Genomic DNA, 8397 nt, shown 5'->3' on the forward strand with positions numbered 1-8397 from the left:
TATGATCTGTGATCAGTGATTAAAAACACATTTTTCTAACTTTATGTAAAGTAATTTAATGTCCCGGCCCTCAGTAAAATCACGCCACTTTTTCTTTATTATTTTACCTTGGTTTGGTTTAACTTGCCTCCATCGACCTCTCCTTCACCCCAATCAGCTATTTCACATCCTAATTTTCTAAATTGGCTTCCTAAATCGGAAATGCGAAATAGTGGCTTAAGGGACTGTAGACCGGAGGGCAGGCAGCAGCACACTTCGTGGAACAAAAGCCATCTGACTGCGATTGCCAACCCGCCTGCCAAACGCGGCGATTATGCCATTTCCCTCCATAAAACTGCATGGAGGAGGCCTGTATCCATCAGTTCACGTTATTTGGCTCATGATGATGATGATAACTTCGTAGTATTTAATATTGAACCCATTTATTCGTAAATCATTAATTAATTATTTATTATTCATTAAATAATACTCGTAGTTTATCTAAACCGTTCAATACATTTCGATTATGACAAGTTTGACAACGATTGGCGGAATCACGCATATTTATCAAGTATCAATCAAAACTACTTTGCCACGCTCATAACACCCTTATGTCCACTCGATAACGAAGTGAAAACGCATAATTTCGATTTCCGAACTCTGAACAAATTTTGTATTTATAGGTGTCAAAAATTTCATTTATTGTTCTAATATTTAACCTTAACACAAAGGCTAAAGGCATGTTTTGCTTTAATGCGCAGATCTTTGTGAACGTTCTTATTGAGTTATTGCTTAGATACAATTGACATTTTACATGATCAGATATTTTTGACTGGAAGTATGCTAAGAATTTATTGAAAAAATACATGCTCAAATTTTTTTGCCATTCCAACAGTTCAGATGAATATGGCATTTGCAGTGTGCAGAATTTATTGAAATTTAGTATTGCTCAGATATATTTGGGCACCTTGGATGCATAGAAATATCTGATGGCGACTGTCCAATGTATAATCAAATAAAACGCAATTTTCGTCTAAATTGCTCATAAATCAGTTTTATGTTTGTGTATTTTTGTAATAGATCCAAACGGTTCACAAGAAATTTTGACTTTTTTGACGTAAACCTACCTTCAAAAACTAGACTTTTTAGGTGGCATCAAAGAATACAATACTCACGAGAAGAACGCTAACTCCATACAAAAAATGCCTCTTTCAAAACTTCGTTTATACTAGTGGCGCTCTCTTTGTATCTCAGTACTAAAATTGACAACCGGTTTAGCCTGGCGGATTTTGGTGAAGCTGCCATTGCCACAGCCGTCGCATGACTTGAATACTAATGGGGTAAATCGAAGTGATCTTTTTTGTTGAAATAACCGAGAGCCAATTTGAGGACTACGTTTTCATCTTGGCTGCGATGGATCTCTCGATCGCTCGTTTTTTTATTAGGTATAAATTTTGCAAGGGTATGTTCTAGAAGTCTATTATCAAGGTCTTCATTTTCTTTGCGGTCATCTTTGCGAGCATCTTTTATGAATGTATAGTGATCTGATAGGACAATCTCTTTTTTATTTTTAAGGGCTTTATTTTATCGATTTCAATGTAAAGGTATAAATAAACTGGTGTAATTAATATATTTTGCAGATATGTCATGTATATATTGGTTTAGTATTTTGTATTTTTGTTTTATGTTTCTTAAGTGATGTGATAATCATAGAACCCGACATCTCGAACCGCATCAGTACCGGATGGATAAAGTGGAGAGAACTCACAGGCATATTATGCGACCCCAAGATGCCTATTCCGGTAAAGGGAAAAGTCTACAAGACTGCGGTTAGACCAGCCTTGCTATATGGTGCGGAATGCTGGCTCCTTAAAAAGAAGCAGGAAGATCAACTGCACGTAGCAGAAATGAAAATGCTGCGATGGGCAGGAGGCGTTACTCTGCTCGACAAAATAAGAATTGAGTACATACGCGGTACCTTCCGAGTAAGACCAATTCCGGAGAAAATATGTGAGTCTAGATTGAGGTGGTATGGTCATGTAATGAGACGCCCAAAAGAGCACATGACTTGAACAGTGCTTGACATTGAAACCGGACCGAGAGGACGAGGCAGGCCCCGAGATACGTGGGCATCTAAAATAAACCAAGATCTAAAGTCACCCCAGTTAGATCCACAGACGACCCAGGATAGAATGGCCTGGCGAAGATTGATTAGGAGAGTCGACCCCAACTGATATGGGACAAGGCGAGGACAAAGAAGAAGTTTTATATGTTTCTTTGAAGTTTTAGAATCTTGAATCTTAATTTTTTATGAGCAGTGGCATCATCTTATACCAAGGAGCAATATGGTCGCTATAATATATTAAATAATAATTCAGCCCATATAGATCCCACTGCTGTGCGAGAGGGTTTGGACTATAGTCCCCACGCTACCCCAATGCGGGTTGGAGACTTCACATACACCTTTGAATTTCTTCGCGGATGTATGCAGCTTTCCTCACGATGGTTCTCTTCACCAAAAAGTTAGTGGTAAATATCAAATGATATTCCGTACATAAGATCTGAAAAACTTTTTGGTACGAGCCAGGATTTGAACCCGCAACCTCCAAATTGAAAGTCAGACGTCAGATTAACTCGGCTATCACCGCGTCTACCGCGTCTATGCTATGTAACTAGTTATCATGAAAAGTAATAAAAACTAAGTACTCGTAGGACGATGAAATTTAGGTACATGCGCTGTTTTACATTTAAGTTAGTATACCGTTAACAGGGCCTGTGTGCAATAGCATGAGTAAGCAACATTATGTTGTAATCAACTGAAAAACGTTGACTTTACATGACATGACTTGTACTATACGTTATCACGTTACGTAAAAACGAGACACTGATATTTAATATGATAAAAAATAACGGCATTATATTTTTTATCACTAAATGCATGCCGAGTAACTCCGGTAAAAAAATAAAAATTACTAGCATAATCGGAATAGGACAAACCTCGTGTCCACTATTGTAGCTTCACGAAAAGCAGATCTACTTCTACTACTGATGCTGGTTCCAGTTTGATTAAATTCATTTTGCAGGCATGGGAGGAGTCGGATGACACAATTGGCGTATTTTGCGACCTCTCTAAAGCTTTTGATTGTGCAGACCACTATATTCTAATTAGTAAACCTTATTGTTATCGTATTAAAGAACTTGCATTAAATCTTATTAGATCATATTGTCTACATATCACAGAGAAATCTAAAGGTAAAGTCGTCTGAAATAGCAGTGGAGATGGGAGTACTTCAAGGATCTATTTTATACCCATTTTATATATTCCTTCTGTATGTCAATGACCTGATATATGGTAAGCCGAAGATAAAGTATTGTTATGTTTGCTCACGAAACTTCTTTATGGTTCAATAATGTTAATACGAAATATATTGAGCTTTGATGTACAAACCCTTTCCCTGATATCTGAGTGGTTTGCTGCCAATTATCTAGTACTGAATCCCAGTAAAACGAAATGTATACGGTTCTCAGTAGCAAATTCATCAACTGAAAATTAAGCCTAATATTAAATGGACAGGCTTGTTTCGCTTATATGTGTAAAATCATTTATTGACAAGGGTTCTACAGCGACTAAACTAAACCAATAACTAGCTTAAACTTAGCAGTTATTTTAATTTACAATGTTAATGTTAGCTTGAATTACATAATACAATGACCTGTGATCAATAACAGTATGTGATAACCACTCTGAAGTTTAAGTTTTAACATACCAAGGTTTCAATATACATACGTATGCAAAAGCGGCTATAGTTATTAATATTTACAATACTAGTTGATGGAGGGTAGATTTAGTTTTTTTTTTCTGCCAACAAACTGTACTGCAGTTTGGCAGATTAGTAGTTTAAGGCTTTTTGTAATCTTCTTTTGATTCAAATAAAAAAAAAAAAAAAATTGAATATTTAAAATCCAGAATTTATTAAGACTACTGTTTTTTTAGGAATAACTTTTAACTACAAATTACAATGGGGCTCCCACGTAACTTCATTACCTAACAGGTTGAGCTCCGTTGCGTTTGCCCTAAGGAGTTAATCTCCTTAGGGCAGCTTACTGATGTGGAGCCGGCACTGTTATCTACTAGTCTACTTCGCTTATCTACTTTAACAAAATAATTCTGTAAATAGTGATTATGTTGTAACAAAGCAAATATTTATTTACAATAACAATATATATAATGGATATATACAGAAGAATTACTATAACTAGCTTAAATCTAAAATAGGCCCTTGAGGCATTGTACCAAAGATGCTGTGCCTAGGACCTAGAGTTTCGACGCAAAATGGTACAAAATGGTACTCTCTACCGAAGCTCTTATATTTACATATTGTTTCAAAATTTCGGCGCTTTCCGCCGCTGCGCCAGGGGGGTGTCACTACGCAGTTTAGGTATATTTGGCCGGCGCGCCTCCCGGGCAGGCGTATAGCAGCGGGCTGCCGCTCGGCTCGCACGATCACGATAGTCGTGTCACGTGGCGCTCGCGCAAATTTGAAAATACGCAATGGATTCGAAACCTAAATCTCGATCTAATCCGTATAAAAAATATTGTTCTGTTTACTGATGTCTGAATAAATGGAAGAACAAGGAAGCAGATATAACATTTTATTAAATTCTGGACGATATTGAAAGTTAAGTCATTTTGATGAATTTAAACTTTAAACCATAACATCTCATTAATAAAATTCGATAACATTTTGATTCGTTTTGTTTGAATAAAACTTAAGCGCTTTAGACCAAATTAAAATGAATTATGCATTCCTAAGCTTAGACTAGGTAAATACCTACTTCTAAGAATTTTTCAATAGCCTGGGTAAGGTCTATTAAGCACCTACTAAATTATTCCTTATGAATAACTTATAGGTACACACATATATCAACAACAATGTATCACAAAATATTAAACAAGAAGATACCTATAATTACGTCGTCAAGTAGGTTGATGATTGATATAGTATAAGAGCTAGTGACCTTTTCGCGAATTGTACTTTCTTTTCAACAATTTCGACATTCACACAAAATTCATTCTCCTCTGGAGTTGCAGGCGTACATAGGCTACGGAGGCTGCTTACCATCAGGCGGGCCGTATGCTTGTTTGCCACCGACGTAGTATTAAAAAAAACATATTTTTCACCACACCCGCTCGTAAAGGCTGATTTTACCCTTTAAAAACAGTGAGTAAAGTTGCATGTTATCCTCTAGAGAGTTAAAGTATTAGATCTTGATTTGTTGTTCACGCGTTCATTAGCTTGTTGGATAGACTAATAATACTTAAACAATTATTTTGAATAATAAATATTACATATAATTAATATTTATTACATATAAGTAATAAGAATTGTTGCAATGAAAACAGATTGTAGTTTCCTCGCATAGGTGTGGTTAAATAGTTCTTTATTATACAAGGGGCAAAGTTGTTGTTTAACTTCTTGTGATTATATTGAGACCCGAGGCAGCGAAAGATTTCAAAATTGATCCGCGAGCATAGCGAGTGGTTTAAATAGTGGAATTTTGAGCGTGCGAGAGCCTCGAAGCACGAGAGGTTGAACAAATTTTGCCGCCAAGTGCCTTCTCAGGAAATAAATGAGTACGTTCAAAAATTAGGGATTGCATTTACACACAATTTTAAGCACTATTTACACGGACACCCTCGAAGTGAAATATTTAAATTACTGCAAGAGATTCATTTACGTAGGTAATTGCCATGTTTGTGTCGCTGCCGACTATTTATTAAGATTGTATATTTTCGACTCTAAGATTTAATAATCGAACTTTTAAAACAATACTTAAAAGTTAAACAATTAAAAGATAATGTTGTAATAAACACTTTTAATTTTTGTACCTATTTGTATTTTATTTCGTTACAAATACCCAGTTAAACGCCCATCGGTCCAATAAACTAACTTAACAATTATCATAATTAAGTTGCCAGCTCTTAGACTATGATTATGGCGCGTCGTCTTGGAAGCAAGCGTAAAGGCGGCGGCGCCCGATCGGTTCGCATTTCTTCTTTAGTTCCCGGAGTCCTTACTTAGTAAGAGTTAAAATAAACATCCTTAATTTATTGAAGAGCGTATGTGGGGCACCCGGGTGGAAAACGTCCGTCTGGGCGTCCCAGATATCGCTGGAGCGACGAAGTCCTAAAAGACCTGTTCGCCCTCGGAATACCCAACTGGCGTGAAGTGGCGCAGGATAGGGCAGAGTGGCGCTCTCTTGTGTCAGAGGCCAAGATCCTGTTTGGGTCACTGATCCAGTGAAGAGAGAATTTATTGAATATCGGTTGCCAAGAAACAGTATTAGGAACTGACCGACATATACTTCCGTGAGAATCAGACATACTATTACTATCTCCGGATAAAAATTTTATGTTTACAGAATCAACGTTTGTAATTCCTACATAGTAAGTAAGTAAGTAAGTAAGTAAATATTCTTTATTGCACCAACAATTATACATTTTACATACATGTAAAACTACAAATGAATTTTAAAGGAAAATAGAACCAGGTAACAACAGGCGGTCTACATACTTATTTACCTTAAAAATAATCAGTAGGTATAGGTACAAAACCTTGTCAAGTGACAACCCTGTGCCGGCACTCACAGCTGGGTCATAAAACCGCGGCGCGCAAATAAGATTCACGGTTCATGCGCGGTTATAAGTTTCAATTTTGCTTGCACGGCGAGTATAGGTATAATTTTATACCTAAATCTGACTTTTGTGAAGGAGTGAACTTTCTGTACGGTAGTACTATTAGTTATTCTGACTGCGCCCGCTTTTACATTAGTTCGTTGGAGGTAGGACGGTGCCAGTGTGTTTACGCAGGACTTGATTGATTATTGTGTTATTTAGAATAGAATATAATAGTTTATTGCATATCACATTACAAGCATGGATGGAATGGAACATATAGGTATACATGTGACACCCTGTAAGGGCACAGCAATATAAGAGGGCTACAGTAGGTGATTAAATTACAATTATTTCGCACATCATTAAAATAATATTACACATACATTCACGCATGATCATTTGATTGTATTATTACATTATTTCCTTACATAAACGAAGCACGGTAATATTTTCATTTACTGACTTTATCAAAATATTCATTAAGATTATAAAAACATCCATTAATTAAAAACAGCTTCAGGTGTTTTTTAAATTGACCTACATTGTCCAGATCTTTGATAGAGTTTGGGAGGTGGTTGTAGATTTTCATAGCCATATAATGAGGGCTACTTTTGACAAGTTTTAATTTTGAAAAAGGCACTTTTAGTTGATTTAGGTTGCGATTATTTCTTTTGATTTGAGTTGTATCTTTGAATGAATATAAGTTTAAATGTTTCGTAACGAATTTACATGATTCGAATATGTACATAGACGCAACGGTCAGTAAATCATGTTTAATAAAATAAGGTTTACACGACTCCATTTGATCAATGTTTACTAGAATTCTGATGCACTTTTTTTGCAGAATAAATATTTTTTCAATATCGCAGCTATTTCCCCAAAGGACCAGGCCATATGATATTCGCGAATACGCATATGCGTAATATGCCGCAAGGGATGTCTGTAGGTCTGTAACTCGCTTTAGATGCTGAAGGGCGTATATAAAAGACGATAATTTTTTTGTCAATTTCTTCTTCCAGCTCATATTTGAGTCTAATTCTATTCCTAATAGAGTGGCAGAGCTCACGTTATCTAATTTTGAATTATTATATTTAAAGTCTATTGGCAATGATGATTTTTGATGTGGTTTAAATTGGATAATTTTAGTTTTATTTATGTTGAGCTGTAGGTTGTGGGATTGCAACCAATTAGTAATTGTATTTAAGGTTGACTGTAATTTATTCTGAGCTTCTAAAGTAGTAGCGCATGGCAATAGTATAGAAATGTCATCTGCAAAAAGCGTGCTATGCACATCAAGTATGTCGGAAAGATCATTTATGTAAATAATAAATAGAACACAGCCTAAGACGCTACCTTGAGGGATAGAGCCCTTTATGGGGACTCTATCAGATCTAATGTGCTGTATTATTGCTCTATCAAAGTCTCTATGCTCTATTTCTACATATTGGGAGCGATCACTCAAATAAGACTTACTTAAACCAGTCCAGCGCAATACCTCTAACACCTATGTTACATAGTTTTTACATTTAATTCGTTTCATCAGATTCATCCAATCGTCAGTTCTTTTTGGGAAAGGTAAAAATTGATTATTTATTTTATTGGGGAAAATTGTCGATATCAAAAAGATTCGAAAGTACCTATTATGGTTTTTCAAATATTTAATAATGACCCGGTGGGCTCTCGAGGTCAGAAACTTGAATTCAACAAGAGCAATTTGTCACCTGATAACATATAAATAA

Source organism: Cydia pomonella, chromosome 4, assembly GCF_033807575.1.
Source record: "Cydia pomonella isolate Wapato2018A chromosome 4, ilCydPomo1, whole genome shotgun sequence".
NCBI lineage: Eukaryota > Metazoa > Arthropoda > Insecta > Lepidoptera > Tortricidae > Cydia > Cydia pomonella.